The sequence below is a fragment of the Theropithecus gelada genome, chromosome 4, assembly GCF_003255815.1.
Source record: "Theropithecus gelada isolate Dixy chromosome 4, Tgel_1.0, whole genome shotgun sequence".
NCBI lineage: Eukaryota > Metazoa > Chordata > Mammalia > Primates > Cercopithecidae > Theropithecus > Theropithecus gelada.
This window is the reverse complement of record NC_037671.1, coordinates 55,880,034-55,897,772: the sequence shown is the minus strand read 5'-3', so window position 1 is coordinate 55,897,772 and position 17,739 is coordinate 55,880,034. Positions and strand designations below refer to the sequence as shown.

General features: G+C 42.3%; 1 pseudogene across 1 annotated transcript; it reads right to left on the bottom strand.

Annotated features, from left to right (window-relative positions):
• Positions 1 to 8,412: 8,412 nt before the first annotated feature.
• LOC112622921 lies at positions 8,413 to 10,014 on the bottom strand (annotated as a pseudogene). The gene has a single exon (XR_003119054.1). The product of XR_003119054.1 is annotated as an MICOS complex subunit MIC19 pseudogene (transcript).
• Between the last annotated feature and the right edge of the window lie 7,725 nt (positions 10,015 to 17,739).

Below are 17,739 nucleotides of genomic sequence, written 5' to 3'. Positions count from 1 at the left end.
TTGACAGACGGGCAGAGGCAACACCATTACTGAGAAAAGTCACTTGACAAATCCTAGTATTTCAAAGAGCCACTCCATTTGTGGCAGTAAGATTAAATTAAGACAGTGCCCTGGGAAAACACAACTATGCCAGGACTCTCCTCCTACTGAATGCTTCTCATGTCTAAGCTTTATGTTTTCAACACTTATTTCCAGGTCTATTTTCAGTTGCTATACAAAGGATTAATGAAAATAATTCCATCTAATGTGGTTAATGTCTCAGAAATCTATCTCATCCTAGAATTCATAAGACTCTGGCTTCCTGTAGAGAGGCCTTCAAAACAATAAGATAAAGAAAATGAAATCATATCTAAGTATAAAAATTGAAATGTTGATTTTGATTTTGTATTCGATAATGAATTTTGGTCAATGCATGTTTATTTTAAAAGAAAGCATGCACAACAGCTTTTCTACTAATAATGGTAGGAAATTACATAGCTATTCAAAATACCCAATTCATACAAATTGAGATGCAAATGTTGGTGTTACTCGCTTAGAACAGAGATGAATATTTAACTCTTAACGTGCACATTTTATCCTTAATCTATTCTATGTAATATTTTATGTTGCTTCACCATTGCCATAAAAGGAAACTGATTTCCTTTTCTGGTAAAGAAGGAAAATAATACTATTAACCTGCCATGATTATTATGAAAATAAAGTGAAATCAAGTGAACAATAGTTTCCAAACTATTGATAGGATGCAGTTACTCATCAGTAATATTAGAAAGAAGACAATAAAGTTTGTTTTCTTCTTTTCAGGCTCATATAAATACATATATGTATACATACATGTATATATACTTGTCAACTGGAGCAGGACTGTATAGATAGCTCTCTATATAACAAAAAGATATGAAAATGTGACAATTTAGTATAGAGATTTTTCTAATAAAAAGCACTTTTTAAATATCAAGCACTTTCTTTGTTTTCTAAAACCATACAGCAAGTTTTTATTTATTATGCCAGAACATAATTAGTAGTTATTCGAGTGAGCACAGACAGAATTACATAAAAACAACAGGTGCAAGAACTCCTAGATAATCTCATTAATTGCAGAGGCTCTATGGATTTGGAGCAAGAGGTCCAAAATACCCCAGAAGCAGGTGTTCTAGGTCTTCTTATGGTTCATGTGGGCACTTGGAGGTATTTGATGCGGTAGATAACAACTTGCTTAAAGACAAGGCTGAATAGGACAGCTGTCAAGGGCATTAGTGGTATGTGAGGGGTGGAGGACTGGAGAATAGAGAAGGTATAATCAGAGCCCCGCCAGGGCCAACTCTGACTAAGTTGGTTTCTGTGTTCTCGGAACCCTCTGTCTGCTCTGGTTTCTCACTGGAGTTTCCTGTGCTGTCCGCCCACCAACTGAATCACATTGCCTTTCCGTCTAGGTGCTGCTTCCTCCTCTTCTCATGGCTAACTCTTTCTCATGGTTTAGGGTTCAGCTCAACTGTTACTTCTTCATGGAGGCTGATACCTCCCAGTCTTCATCTGATAAGTGTGGAGCTTTTATCACCATCTATAACTATGCTACTTAATCATCTGTTTATTATTAACCGTGTGCTGCAGAAGGTGATCTTGATGAGAAGAAACTGCATACCCAGCAGTTTCTGGGTCATAGGCATGCATCAGGTAACTGATGAATGAATGAATGAACAAATACATTAATCTCCAAGATTCCTTCAGTTTGCGATATTCTGCTTGACTATTCCCTCAAAAGGCTTTATGTTTCTCCTGTATTATCTCAAGCACCCTATTATAACTTTTTGAGTTAGTAGCGTGTTCACCAAGGCTAATCCTCTTTAGCATGTTAGCCAGCTACGACGGCCACCTTTTCACATAACAAGATGATTTCACCAAGTTAAAAACTTCTTTGGGATCTATTAGTAAAAGTATATATAAGAGTTTGCATTTCTAACAATATAGAAAAGTGTAGAGCCTCCCCTTATAAAACATCTAGAAATGCTGGGCGGGGAGGGGAAACATACTTTAAAAGCATAGCTGACTTTATAAGATAGTACAAGAAATGTTCAGGAGCTAAAATTGAAAAAGGTCACTGAAAACCAGAGCAGCACAGAGACAGGAAGCCTGTGGTTGTCCTGGGAGGGAAGTGGGAGACAGGAAGGGGGCGCCATCGCACTAGCTCAGAGCAAATGCTTGCGTGCAGATGGCAGATGAGGTCCTGGCTCCACGCATATATAAGGCTGGGAGTTGGAACTGAGATGCCAGTAGGGGACTCTTGAAGGACTCTATTTTCAGTAATTGAGAGGTCCTTAAATAAAACCACCCACTGACAGGGAGATGACAAGGTATTTTGTTTATTTCAGTCTGGGTTCTGAGTGAGGAAAAAGAAAGTCTGCCCTGAGAGTTCTTGATCAAGACCTGCCCCCACATGGATTCAGGGCTTGTCTTTTATAGCTCAAGTACTGTCAATCAAGCAATTCATGTAAAAATGGAGCCTGGTTTTCTACCCATGGGGCATTCGACAGAGGCAGTTGTAAAACTTTGCTGCAGGATCACACCTTCGATCTAGGCCTCACAGGATCCTCACAGATAAAGGCTCAGTGTTGATAAATTCGCAATCTATATTTATGAAACACTCAAGCTACCAGGAGCAAGAAGCAACAGATACCACAAACAGCATGACTGGATACCTAGGAATTTCCGGTGAGTCAGACACAGGCAATAAAACAGGTATCTTTAGAATGATTAAAGACGTAAAACAATAAAAAAAAAAAAAAAAAGGAGAAAAATGCAACTGCAAAGTTGACGGAATAAACAAACACAGTGCTTAGAAATGAAAAGTACATTCATTGAAGCTGAAAACTTAATTGATGCATTAGAAAGAGCAAAGGAAACTGGAAGATAGCATTAGCTGGAATATGCATTCCAGCTAGTGGAAGCTGGAAGACAACATTAGCTGGAACAGCATTAGCTGGAATACGCAACTGGAGTAAGCATTAGCAAACTGGAAGATATCTCTGAGCATGAATTCCAAAGAGATTGAGACAAAAAAAAAAACATGAAGAAAAAGGGAGAAATGTAGAGAATAAAATGAAAAGATATCCAATAGAAGTTCCAGAAAGAAAACATGGAAAAAATGGGGAAGAGGCAAAATTTGAAGATGCAATGACTAGAATTGTCTAAACTTTTTGAAATGTAAATGGTCAGATTCACAAAATTTAAGAAGTCCTGATCAAGAAAAATAAAAATAAGTTCATTCCTAATGTCAACAACAAAACAAAATGTAGTGAAACAACAAAATGTCAAAGACAAAGATCTTCATAAGCAAAAAGTCAGTTAACCAAAATGAACAATAATTACATTGATATAAGCAACACTATAAGTGTACTAATATCTTTGAGATGCATAGTTATCAAACTAAAGTTCTATGCCCAACTAAACCATCATTAAAATAATGATAATAATTTAGAGTGCACCCCTAAAGGACCCTACTAGTAGATGCAAATAAGGAAGAACAAGAGTGAACTCAGAAGGAAGGAGTGAGATGCAGAAAGGTATAGTAGGTAAGGAAATCAGTAAAATGTAAATAAATCTAAATAGATTTTGACTAAAATTCTATGTCCAACTAAACCATCATTAAAATAATAATAATTGAGAGTGCACCCCTAAAGGACCCTACTAGTGGATGCAATTCAGGAAAAACAAAGTTGAACTCAGAAGGAAGGAGTGAAGCCGGGCGTGATGGCTCATGCCTGTAATCCCAGCACTTTGGGAGGCCAAGGCAGGCAGATCGCAAGGTCAGGAGTTCGAGATCAGATTGACCAATATGGTGAAACCCCATCTCTACTAAAGTAAATACAAAAATTAACAGGGCGTGGTGGTGTGTTTCTGTAGTACCAGCTACTCGGGAGGCTGAGGCAGAAAAATTGCTTGAACCCGGGAGGTGGAGGTTGCAGTGAGCCAAGATCATGCCACTGCACTCCAGCTTGGGCGACAGAGAGAGACTCTGTCTCAAAAAAAAAAAAAAAAAAAAGGAGTGAGATGCAGAAAGGTATTGCAAGCAAGGAAATTAGTAAAATGTAAATAAATCTAAATAGATCTTGATTATAAGAAGCAACATCATAATAGTGATTGATTTTGTGGTTATACAATAGGATGAAATTAAAACAAAATGGAGGAGATCATTGGCTTAGAGTGTTCTAAAGTCTTTCTATTCTTTGGTAGGTAGATAGATTTGTTAACTTTAGATTTTGAAAGTCACATGTGCATGATCAAGTTGTAAGTATCACCACTAATAGAAATGAACTATATAATTTTCAAACCAATAAAGTGCTCATAAAAAGCACTGTGTTCTAGTGCGTTTGACCAAGTATTTCACAGCACCAGAGCCAACGTTCTTCTATCTGTTTTATGAAAGATCCTTCCCATCCTCCAAGCAGACTTAGAGGTTTTCTCCTCTCTGCTCTTGAGTATCTTGGTCAACTCTTTAGAGCAAGTGTAATGGCCAATTTCTTGGGTCCATTTCCTGTTCCTCCTCATCATTGTGCCCCAGTGCCTGGCATATACCAGGCACTCTCATGTTTTAAGAAGGAATGGCTATGACTTGCTCAAGGTCACACAGCTCTCAAGTGGCAGATAAAAAACAGGGACCCAGATTTTTGCTCTTCCAGGTTTTTTCTTTTCTTTGAAACAATCTGAAAAAAAAATTGTATATTAAAAAAAAAAAGTTGTGTTTCATGAACACAGTAGCTGCTTGATTAAAGCAAAAAGAAATTGCTTGGAGATGAAAAGCAAATGAAGAGAAAGAAATTTCATACCAGTAACCGTTGTCAGTCTATTGTTAAAAAAAAAAAAAAAAAAATCCACACTTTGCAGATTGTGCTAGTGATGGAGCCATGTCCCAGAACAGGCTTTTGGAATGGCTGCCTTTTCCAGGGAAAACTTGACCACATTCACCTCAAGGTAGTCTCTACTGGGGCATGATCCTAGGGAACTGAGAAGGCCCTCACTCACCAGCTTATCACTGCTAGGAACTAAAACCTTCCAATATCCCTTGTTGCAATACAATATGCCTCAGGAACCTACTGGTGATCTGCTAAAGGGGTGGAAGGTGGAAGGGCTGAGAACTTCCTCATGGAAGATTCTGCATTGAAATAGCAAGGAAGGAAAAGTAATTGAAGGGAGAGTAGAGAAGCAAAATGGTGAAGATAGCAAATGCTTGGAGCTGGTTTTTTTCAGATTTTCAGCCTCAGTAACCCATATTTTAAAAGGTGAAACCACATTTGAACTTCCCTTATCTCACAGCAAGATTGAAGACTCAGGAGGAAGTAGATCTTTTGAGATTCTTTGACTAGCACCAGATGACTGCATTAGAGTCTCTGGAAGGCAAAACTATGTGATCCATGTGATATTTTCTCCAATCCTTTCTTATGAGTTGCAGAGCCAAGAGAAGCAGATGGAGAAGGAAAATTATCCCGAAGTAAGCTTTCCTTCAAGAGTAGAAAGGTAACAGATGCCAGTAAGGGGAGGAAGGAATGAGGGCAGGCAGCTCTGGACAGGTGGGAAAGGTAGGAGCTGAGGGTGGGTTTAGTTTGGGTTCATGTCTAAATTTACTAAGCATCCAGGCACGGTGACTCACATCTGTAATCCCAGCACTTTGGGAAGCCAAGGCAGGAGAATCACCCAGGAGTCCAAGACCAGCCTGGGCAACACAGCGAGGCCCCATCTCTATTTCTAAAAAATATGTATATTTTAAAAATTTTTAAATAATAAACTTACTGATGTCAGAACCATGTGATATCTAGGCATATGCCTTTGGCAAGAGGATTAAAATTCTTTTTCTGAGACAGAGTTTTGCTCTTGTCACCCAGGCTGGAGTGCAATGGCATGATCTCAGCTCATTGCAACCTCTGCCTCCCAGGTTCAAGTGATTCTCCTACCTCAGCCTCCCAAGTAGCTGGGATTACAGGTGCCCACCACCACACCCAGCTAATGTTTTTGTATTTTTAGTAGAGACAAGCTTTCACCATATTAGCCAGGCTGGTCTCAAACTCCTGACCTCAGGCTATTGCCCACCTCGGCCTCCCAAAGTGCTGGGATTACAGGCATGAGCCACCCTTCATGGCCTAAAATTCTTAAATATAGCCTGTTTCATCCACTTAAACAATCCTTTCTCTCCTTTACCTGTCTCCCATATAAAGAAACACCAGAAAGAAAACATGCTCTGCAGAAAGAGAGAGAGAGAGAATGTGTTTATTGTGTTTTCAAGAGTGGACTGAGGAATTTTGGCAGCAGGAATATGTAACATTTCTGCTGCAGTGGAGTGACTAGGGTTAACTTTTTACTTCACTCTTCAACTTGGAGGTCAGGTGAGGTTCTCTGTTTTCATTCATCTCCTTTGACACTTTTCACAGGATCATGGAGCTTTACCAGAAAGGGACTTCACAACTGTCACAACATTTTAATCTCTCCAGGCCTGGTACAAGGTGGAAACCTACAGGTTCCCAAGGAGATAGTTTTCATCATTAGCACTTCAGCCAAAGCCTTAATGCTGCAAAAAGAAAGCATAATGTGGAGCAAGAGTTCCTGCTTCCGCCTATTCTGACTGTAGCGCTCCAGGGCTGTGATGAAGTCCATTGTGATCTAGCATTGAAAAAAAAAGAACATTCTCTCCTAAGCCTTGCTGCTATTCATACGGGCTCAAAGTGCATGGTTTAATACTTGTAGCTATGAATACTTGCATTTTTCCAAAGGCCTTACTGTACACATTTATTGGGAAAAATCTCTATTTTCTCCCAAGTGGGTTTGAGGTAAAAAGAATCCAGTAAATAGCTATGCATTTCATTAGTCTGGATGAGGGCATGGATTGCTATCACTATTTGCCCAAGTGAACGGCTGTTGTAAAGAAGCCCCTTCCAGAATGTTACCTGTGGGACTGCTTTCATGTCTTCATTAACAACAGACACTTGGCATTAGTGACTCAACCACTGTGTTAATTAGAACTCAGACTTGCAGCCCATCCTCAGCTCATAGAATAAACACTGTTTTTCTTTGACCTAATTACAAGATGTTCTTAAACATCATCATTTTGTAAAAGAAACCATGACTACAAATTGCTTTGTGAACCATGCTCATTGTTGGGACTCAAAATGTGTCTGCAATTTGGAGAAGGTGTTTGCAGTTTGCCAGCAAAACCGCAGTCCATTCGAAACGATGGTGTATACAGGCAATGGGAATAATCTTTTTGCAGATATTATACACTTTTCTCTACCTTCCCTTACCTTCCGCATTACTTATTATTATTATTATTTAGATAGCCCCTATCTAAAAAAAAAAAAAAAAAAAAAAAGGAAGAAATAAAAAATAAAGGTTGTCAGATCAGAATCCGAATATCCTGTTATTTTATCAACAGATTTTATTTGGTAGGTTCCCTACAGTTGCTGGCTTCGGTGACATTTCAGATTAGATTGTCATTTCTTCTCCTAAGCCCCAACAACAGCTTTCTATCATCATGATTGATTAAAAAGCCCAGCAAACAAATAAGCAAATTGCTACACCACCACTATCAACCACGATAAAACTCAGAAACCAAAATATTTTCTTTAAGCCAAAGAGAGTTGATTAAATACCTCATAATGTACTGTGGGTCAGCTGTATTGGGCCACATTGGGTCATTATTGTAGAATTTTATTTGAGTATGAACCCTGAGGGACTGTAATGCCGAGAGCCTTACTCAGCCCTGATCTCCCCAAATACTCCAGTACCATAAGGAAAAATACCTAGAGCAAGCCTGTCCAGTCCCCGGCCTGCAGGCCACATGCAGACCAGGACAGCTTTGAATGCAGCCCAACACAAATTCATAAACTTTCTTAAAACATTATGAAATTATTTATTTGTTTATTTTTAGCTCATCAGCTATCATTAGTGTAGTGTTTTTTTGTTTTGTTTTGTTTTTTGAGACGGAGTCTTGCTCTGTCACCCAGGCTGGAGTGCAGTGGTGCGATCTCGGCTCATTGCAAGCTCTGTCTCCCGTGTTCACGCCATTCTCCTGCCTCAGCCTCCAGAGTAGCTGGGACTGTAGTCGCCCGCCACCACGCCCGGCTAATTTTTTGTATTTTTAGTAGAGACAGGGTTTCACCGTGTTAGCCAGGATGGTCTCGATCTCCTGACCTCGTGATCCGCCCATCTCGGCCTCCCAAAGTACTGGGATTACAGGCGTGAGTGTAGCGTATTTTATTTGTAGCCCAAGACAATTCTTCCAATGTGGCCCAGGGAAGCCAAAGGATTGGACACCCTTGATCTAGAGTATGAAAGAAAAAAAACACATTTCAAGTGGCCTATGGGATGCTGCCAGGAACCCCTCGGAGATTTCTAGTGCTGAGGACTCTGTTCTTTTTTTTTTTTTTTTTCTGTCTTTGTCAGAAAATATATTTATTATTGATAGTGAGTGAAGTAAAGATGTGAATATTCACTATAGAGGTTATATCAGCCAAGGTTGCCTTCATATTGATAAAAATACCGTATCTCACTTGTAATCATAAACATTATTCCAGTAGAAGAGCTACATTTTCTCTCCTTTTTGTCTTCTTGCCTCTATAATCACCATAATAAGTTAAAATGAAACAGCTCTTATATAATCAAAGGAGAAAAGAAAGAGAGAGAAAGCCAGCATGCCACATTCTAGACAATTCCACCCAGCACTGCGACCTCCAGATCTGTTTTCTCGCTCTCTCCACCTGGCACTGCTGTCCCCAGATCTGTTTTCTGGTTCTCTCCTCACCCGACTCCAATTAATTTAGCCCCCCACCCCATTCTGCTTTGTTAGGGTGGAGGTTCTCCAAATGATGGGGCTTGCTCAGAAGAGAAACATTTTATGGTCAGTGGAAGTTGAATAGAAAGTACCAAATGGTGGAGAGGGCTGCCCTTCTCTTTTAATCATCATAAGAGGGTTTACTAATACTGAAGTGCGTCCTTTAATGACTGATCCCTGATCAAGGCTTTGGCCCTTCAAATTGCTGCTGTTCAAAATGTGAAATGATTATGCTGAGTCCATTCTTGTCTGTCTTTAGTGGTCTTCTCATTAGTGGTCTTCTCTTCAAATGGGTTATTTTCTTACTAGGAAAAAAAAAAAATGTTCCATCTCTGGAATTAACGTTGATGGTGTTTTGCTCGTTCTGAAAGTTTTTATCCTCCCTTCTCAAGCATGCTCTGTTTGGCATGATTGACACAGTGCATATACTGGGTGGCCAGAGAGGAGCATTTGAGGGTCTGGTGGGCGTTCTCACGGTAACACTGAAGAATTTCGGCCTGCAGATCAGCACAGACTGGATGAGACTCATACCGCTTGAACTTTGCTTCTACCTCTTCAGCAGCTTTCTGATATTGTTCAGTGGTGACTTTGTAGAACTCTGAGCTCCTCTCCTCCAGTCTAGCCAGCTGTTCTTTGTAGAATGCATCCTGCTTCTTTAGTACTCGGTCTTTCTCTTCCAGCTGCCTAGCCAGGTGCTTCGCCTTAGCGCCTTCCTCCTCGCTTGATATCCTCTCCCGAAGGATGGCTCTGGTTAACTGCTCATTGGCAGCAGCCCTCTCTCGGTCCAGCTCTTTGGCTTGCTTTAGTCGTTTCTGATCTTCGGATTCTTTCTTGGCTTGCTCCAATATCAGCTCCTCAGCTACTCTTCTTTTCAATTCTTCATCAGAAACTGAGGCACCATAAGCACCAGAATACCGCTGAGGCTTCGAACCAGATGGAGAGGATTCCTTCATTCGATCAATCACATTTTCCGAAAGCCGGATGCCCTTCACCACGGTGATGTTCTCATTCTCGTCCGCCTCGAAGGCGACCCGGCGGGTGCTGGTGGTCCCACCCATGGCTCCGGTTCCTGCCCCAGCGGAGACCTAGCGCGGAACCACGAGCACTTCGGGGCCCTCGCGCCCACACGCTCGTGGAAGGACCTGGATTCTTTTCCCGCACAGCGGGAGCAAGGCCACGACCCCAGAAGCAAGGAGAAGGCGCCGATCGAGGACTCTGTTCTTAAACACACAAACCTCCTTCTGGGGAGGTGTTCTTGCTGAATATAACTACAGACCCTTGAGCAAAGGGCTCCCTTATAGAAAACAGTGGCGAAAAGCTGAAATAATAACTGGATAATATACAGGTTATTATACAGACTGGCATTCCAATACCACTCTGGAGAGCGTTCACTTAGCAGTTCCAAAAACAATCTTTAAAAGTGTTCTGCCACAGGGCCACCGCTAGAGGGCAGGGCAGACCACTTCTGTTTTCAGACGCTTTCTCCCGGGAGGAAATTGAAAGTTACCTTGAAGGACAGGCTGAATGCTGAACAGACCTTCACACTTAAAAGCATCTCCACCCCTGCACTTCACCCTTCCACAGTTTAGGAGCAGAGCAGTGAGTGGGCAGGCAAGCACTACGTAAATTGCATTGAAACAGGATTTCACTGGAAGAAAACACTCTTCCAATGAAATCTGAAGTTTCATAACTTTGATAACTTTCATTTACTAAAATATTCCAGCCCTTTCTATGTGCCAGAGACTATGCTGAGCACTGGGGATATAAACACAAGTATTTCTTTGTTATTTTCCTCTATAGGTTTACGGTGTAGGTGGGCAGACAGACAAGTTAATTAATCAAGAGGCGGTAATGTCCCAAATGCAATATGAGCTCAAAGGAGGGGAACTGGGATTTCAGGTGGGGTGAGCAGATGGGATGGCTGAGAGTGTTGGAGGTGCAAAGACCAAATCAGAAGTCACTGGGTGAAGGCGAGAGACAAGAAAAAGAGGGAATCTTTTTTTTTATGAGAAAGCTTTCAGTATAATAATATATAACCGAGAAAATTAATATCCAAATGCAAAATAAAAGAAAAAAAAAGCCAATAGCTAGCACTAAAACCTGTTATATTTTAACCATAAACTTCTAGTTGTCAGAAGATTTAGGGTAAAGACAACTTAGGAAGAAAACAGCATAACCACGTTGACCTGAAATGAACCCATCTGAATATCATGCCTATTGTGTAAGCAGTTACACCTGGGAATGCCGTGGACCAGACTGGATAGTCCTCTAGGAATGATGAGGGCTGATGGCTGCTATGTGAGGGTGGTGTCCTCACAGCAATCATGTTGGAATGTCCCCATTCCTCTGACACGCCACCAAAGGTACCTGGAATGATGAACGCTACTGTGGTTCTCAATCCATGCCACACATTCACATCAATCAGGGAACTTTCAGATGTCCAGCTCTCTCTCTACCTCCCTGTTCTGATTCAATGTTTGAAAACTCTCTAGGTTATTTTACAGTGCAGTCAGGGTTGAGGCCTACTGAGTTATACACTGGTGATATTTCACAGGGGAAACCTAAGATGCCAGCTAGGGACACGGGCAACATCCTTTTCTTTTAGCACCAGGGAAATAATTGAAACTTCTACTTTAATATTATGTAACTTTTTTTTGAGATTACAGTCTACACCTCAGTTTTGTTTGTTTTGAGATGGAATCTTGCTTTGTTGCTCAGACTGGAGTGTGGTGGCGTTATCTTGGCTTAATGCAACCTCCACCTCCTGGGTTCAAATGATTCTCCCACCTCAGCCTCCTGAGTAGCTAGGCTTGCAGGCCTGTGCCACCAAGGCTAACTTTTGCATTTTTTAGTAGAGACAGGGTTTCACCGTGTTATCCAGGCTGGTCTTGAACTCCTGACCTCAAGTGATCCACCCGCCTCAGCCTCCCAAAGTGTTGAGATTACAGGCGTGAGCCACCGCGCCTGACCTTATCTAATTTTTTAACTTGCAATTCAACACCTGAAATAGTTCGCAGGTAAAATATGGTATCACAAAGAAAACAATATGAAAATAGAAATGAGTATATAGAGGGTAGACAATGTTGCAAGATGTTCATATTTACCTTTTTCATTAGTCACTTTGTAATTTGTAAAGGGTCCCCCTCAGATAGGTATTGGAAAGCGCCTCCCTTTGGTCTCTCCCTTCAGAATCCTCTGGGTGCCTTTCTGCCCTTCCTTGAGAGTCCCAGCCCCATCACTGAGTAACAGAGAGAGATTTACCGGCTCTGGAGGCTCCCTCTTGGCTTCATCCTGGACTCTGGATGGCATCCTCTGCTGTGCTTTCTTATGAAGGACGTGTGCTGACGGTTAGCAGTTTGGAATTCTTCATCTTAGAGCATCTACGAGGGCCGGGCACTGTGACTCACGCCTGTAATCCCAGCACTTTGGGAGGACGAGGCGGGCAGATCACCTGAGCCCAGGAGTTCGAAACCAGTCTGGTCAACATGGTGAAACCCAGTCTCTATTAAAGTAAATACAAAAATTAGCTGAGCATGGTGCTGCATGCCTGTAGTCTCAGCTACTCGGGAGGCTGAGGCAGGAGAACTGCTTGAACCCGGGAGGCAGAGGTTGCAGTGAGCTGAGATCGCGCGCCACTCCAGTCCAGTCTGGGCGACAGAACGAGACTCCGTCAAAAAAAAAGCATCCACAAGACTGACAACCCTTACTGCTGGTACCGCTCACCTCCAATTATTATGCTGACATATTACTTAATTTTGTCATGTTACTTTGTCTTTCCAAATAGCTCCTTTCCGTCGGGAGAGAGTGCGATGGGAGGGTGGAGAAAGATGTAAGAGGAGGTGGGGGTGGGGGTGGTGAATCTGGCCCAGCCAAATCTTTTTTTCAGCTCGCCAGGGCTGCTGAATGGGAGGCTAACGTCAAAAGGTCTGCATTCCGAAAGAGTTGCTCCTAAGTGGTCTACGGTATACAGCAAGATTTTCTGTATTTCGGGGGCACTTTGACTCAAACTAGAGTTCAAGAAAGCCGCTGACCATTCAAGTTGATCCTCTTCTGGTCAAGAGGCTGCAGCGAGGGAGAACCCTGGCAAGAAACAGAAAACTGGAGGCCGAGAAATGGTGAGGGCTGGAGGATTCAATACTGGCAGCCCGTTGCTGCCGGAAGGCGGGGGATCCGCTGCTCTGACACACTTGTGCCGCTAGAGGACAGCGCAGGGCAGAGCAGCAGCTCAAGTGCACCATTTAGGGAGCGCGCGATTTCAGCAGCTCCAGGAGTCACAGGGAAGCCGTTCATAAACAAGCATAGAATAAATTATCCAGCAAGGAAGGTTGCTTTGAAATATGACCAGGAAAAGGGTAGACACTAAAGGCAACAATTGATTTAATAACTTTGAGTAATGAGACTTTTTTTTTTTTTTTTTTTTTTTTTCCGGAGTCTCGCTCTGTCTCCCAGGCTGGATGGAGTGCAGTGGCACGATCTCGGTCACTGCAACCTCCACCTCCCGGGTCCAAGCGATTCTTGATTCTCCTGCCTGAGCCTCCCGTGTAGCTGGGACTATAGGCCCGCGTCACCTCGCCCGGCTAATTTAATTTTTGTATTTTTAGTAGAAACAGGGTTTCACCATGTTAGCCAGGCTGGTCTTGAACTCTTGACCTCAAGTGATCCGCCCGCCTCGGCCTCCTAAAGTGTTGGGATTACAGGCGTAAGCCACCGCGCCCGGCTGAGTAATGAGACTTTTCTGCAGTGAACATGGAAATAGGCTGCTTCAGAGGTAAGGAGAGAAGGGAATTTTGAGATTATTTGAAACGGTGATTTATCTCAGTACAGACATGGCACATGTCCACTTCAGGGATATAAAATGAGCTAATCAGGGGCTACAGTGGCCTTCCTAAGTCTCATGAAACACTTCCAAAAATTTCCATGCTTTCCCTAATTTTGTGCAGCAAATGATAAGAGACACTCAGGGACAGGGATTTGGTTCACGTGAGAACTAGCCCAAGAAACCAACTACATGTGGACCACACAGACAGCATCTCCAAGAGTGATAGACAGCACTCAACCTCCATCGTTTCATTTTGATGGAAACAGAGTGAGTTTCAGGAAGGCTTTTGATGAGCACATGTTTTATATTTCTATTTCATAATGCTGGTATTTCTATCAGTCTTTGTGGAATATTTCTCCCCTAAATGCAGAGAATCAAAAGCAAGAAAAGTGGATTCTAACTCTCAAAGAGTTTCCAGAGCTCTGAAGAAGCTGGAAAGTGATTCAGTCAGGTTCCTAACAGGAAGCAGATGGCATGCCCAAGTTAGGATCTTTCCGGGATGGTTTATTTACCAATGCATGGGCAAGGTGCAAGGGACACTCATGAGATGGTGCAGAAAGTAGCTCAGAGCTTTAGCAGCAGAGCTGTTACTACATCTGAATCTGAGGAAGGGGAGGGAGTACTCATGGGGTTTCTGAAGAGAGAGTCGTGGAGGGAAGGCCAACTGGTAAGGACAGTGATCTTAGGTTGCAGCCAGCCCCAGGTGACCACGCAGCCCTCCCCTCCCCTCCCCTCTCTTCCCCTCTCTTTCCCCTCCCCTCCCCTCCCCCTTCCCCTTTCCTTCCCTTCTCTTCCTTTCCCTTCCCTTCCTTTGTCTCCTTTTCCCAGAGGACAAGAGGGTTGGTTGATACAATCTTTTCAGGTCACACTTCCAGGGGAGACATCAAAATGGACATAATCCCACTTACCTGAAATAAAACATGAATGTCACTGCTACTATTTGTGCAGAGGTCCACCTGGCAATACTGCAGGCCCACCTGGGCAGCGTTCAAAGAATGACGAGGGCTAATGGCTGGCGTGTAGGAATCGGTTCCTTAGAGCAATCATGGTAATAAAATGAAGTTGGCCACGGTCTAAATGCAGTTCTTTGTAAATATGTGTTTGGTGAGAGGGTTTTTTTTGCTTGGGGTCCTTCAGGCGTCCTGGATCTATGGAACAGCACACCACATCACGTATCATGTCGCTTTCAGAAAATTCTTAGCTAGTATCTTCTCCCCATTCCCTTTTCTGTCCTTCTGGAACTTCAACGTTAAAACTCCTCTTTTTTTTTCTTTTTCTTTTTTTTTTTTTTAGCTTGTCTGCGATATTTTCCATTTATTTTATATCTTCGTACTGTAGTCTGTGTAATTTCTTCAGATAATTCTCAGTACACCAATACTCTCTGCCTGCACCTAATCTGTTGTTCAATCCATCCATTGAATGTTGTTGTCATGTGTTTAGTGTGAGGGCGGTGGGAGGGGTGAGCGTACAGTATGTTTCTGTTGAAATCTACCTAGTCAGTTAACAGTCTCTTCCTGGTATGTAATTCTGATTTCCTAATTTCTTCTGCAAACATCTAAATCATTTATATTCTGCAAACACTAATGTTAACATCTGAAATCTTTGTAAACGTGATTCCTCTGCAGGTTTTCTTAGCTAACTCCTGCCTGTTGGACTTTGTTTCCTTTTTTTACAAAAAAAAAAAAAGTATTTGGTTCTGTGAGTTCATGGTTATTGGAGCATTATCTGCAGGAGTGCTGTGATGTCTGTCTGGGTTGTTCTTGGTTTCCCCAAAAAGAATTTCTGTTTGCTTTGGCCAGGAGCATAAGGGAGAAGAATGCTACCAGCCTAGTACTACTTTACCTTCTTGGTTTGGGATTTGGAGAGACCATGCCAGCAGTGTGAGTTGGAGCCCCAAACCTGCACGGAAGTCTTTTCGTTTTTGTTTGTTTGTTTTTGAGACAGAATCTCACTCTGTCTCCCAGGCTGGAGCGCAGTCTCGGATCACTACAACCTCCACCTCCCAGGTTCAAGCAATTCTCCTGCCTCAGCTTCCCGAGTAGCTGGGATTATAGGCATGCACCATCACACCTGGCTAATTTTTGCATTTTTTTAATAGAGATGGGGTTTCACCATGTTGGTCAGGCTGGTCTCAAATTCCTGACCTCAGGTGATTGGCCTGCCTCAGCCTCCCAAAGTGCTGAGATTACAGGCGTGAGCCACCGCACCCGGCCTCCAGGAGCTTGTTCTTATGATGCGTTCTTAGGAGAGGTGGGTTTTGTTTGTTCGTTTGTTGTTGGTTTCCATTTTACTTAGAGGAAAGGTCAAGACCAGCAAAGTTTCTTACTTTCAATCTTTGTGGGACAGCCCTTTGAAATCGAAGCTTAAATGGGGCTTTCTGAACTGAATATCCACTTTGCAAGGTCCCTGCCTCCCATGTAACTCCTGAAGTCAGAGTTCCAGGTCCCAGTGCATGGAAAGATGCCCTTTAAGCTATCCACAGCCTTGATGCCATTTCCTCTCTGCATCTGTGCCATGTACATAGTCATGCATGGACTGCCTTTGAAGATTTACCTTATTCCCTCGTCACCGTGAACTGTCTATTTTAAAAGATTTTTTTTTAAGTCTTAATCTAGCATTCGTAGTTAGGTTAACAGTGATACTTTTAGGATGTTTTCTGCAATATTCTCAGAAACTCTCAGATCTTAAATAAGAGATCAATGATAGTAGCTTTTTAAAAATTAGTATTACTTTGTGCTGGATATTGACTAAACACTGAATGTCTTATCTCATTTAATCCTCAGAACAACCCCATGAAGAAGGAATGATCAATTCCACACTTTATAAAGAAGGAAAATAAGGTTCTGAGAAATTAAGCTGCCTGGAGTTATGCCGTAGTTATGAATTGATGAAACTGATTTGTCTGATGACCAAGTCCCTGTTTTTATCCACAATAAACACAGTTATTATGATGCTATCTTAGGGCTTTGGAGACTATTTAGTAAATGTTAGCACATCTCTTCTTCCCTAAGTGCTCAACCAAGCTCTTTTTTTTTTTAAACCACAGCCAAACTTAAAACAGCCTGTATCAGTTGGAGTTCATACAGGAAAACAGAGCCACTTCAAGTCTTATAGGAATATGGGGTTTAATACTGAAATTGGAGCTTACAGAATGTGAGAGGAGCTGAGTAGTACAGGAGGTCTGGATGGAGGGTTGGAGGATCAGAGAAAGTTGCTAACCACCTCAGGTTGCTGCAGCAGCTGGGTGGGAGGGTGACAGCTTGTGGAAAGATGTGGAGAAGCTGTGTGCATGGGCCACCAACACGGGACCACCAAGTAAGAGCTCATAGAGAGGCCTGTGGAAACTTCCGCCGCCACGGAACTCCCAGTGCTGTGGGCCTCGGCCAAGTGCTGGTTGGTGGGCTTGGGCTGCTGTTCGTTGGCCAGATTGCAAGTTGAGAAGACAGACTGGACAATGAGCAGAGAACAGCCAGGCCAAGCTGGTGCCTGCTGGCCCCTCTGTGTCTATGGGTCACCGCGTCAGTACCATAACCTTCCAGGGGTAATGGCCTCTTGCTCACATCTGCCTTACTCCAAATTCTTCTCCTGGCAATTCTTACCCAGAACCGTAGACAGAAGAGGATCGTGGTAAACAGCCCCTCGCCTTAGGAGAGGCAGTGCTGATCTGTCTGCAGACAATCCAGCACACCATGTGGTATCTAGATCACATGGCCCTTCAAATGTCTGGGACACAATATAAATACATGTTTAAAAAATAAATAAATGGGACCTAATTAAACTAAAAAAGCTCCTGCACAGCAAAAGAAATAATCATCAAAGTAAACAACCCACAGAATGGGAGAAAATATTTGTAAACTATGCGTCTGACAAAGGACTGATATCCAGAATCTATAAGGAACTCAAACAAACCAGCAAGAAAAAATAAATAAATAAAAGCAAAAAACAAAACACAAAAAACAAAAAAACAAAGAGTCCCATCAAAAAGTGGACAAATGATGTGAGTAGACATTTCTCGAAAGGAGATAACACAAATGGCCAATTTAAACTTATGAAAAAATGATCAACATCACTAATCATCAGGGAAATGTAAATTAAAACCACAATGAGA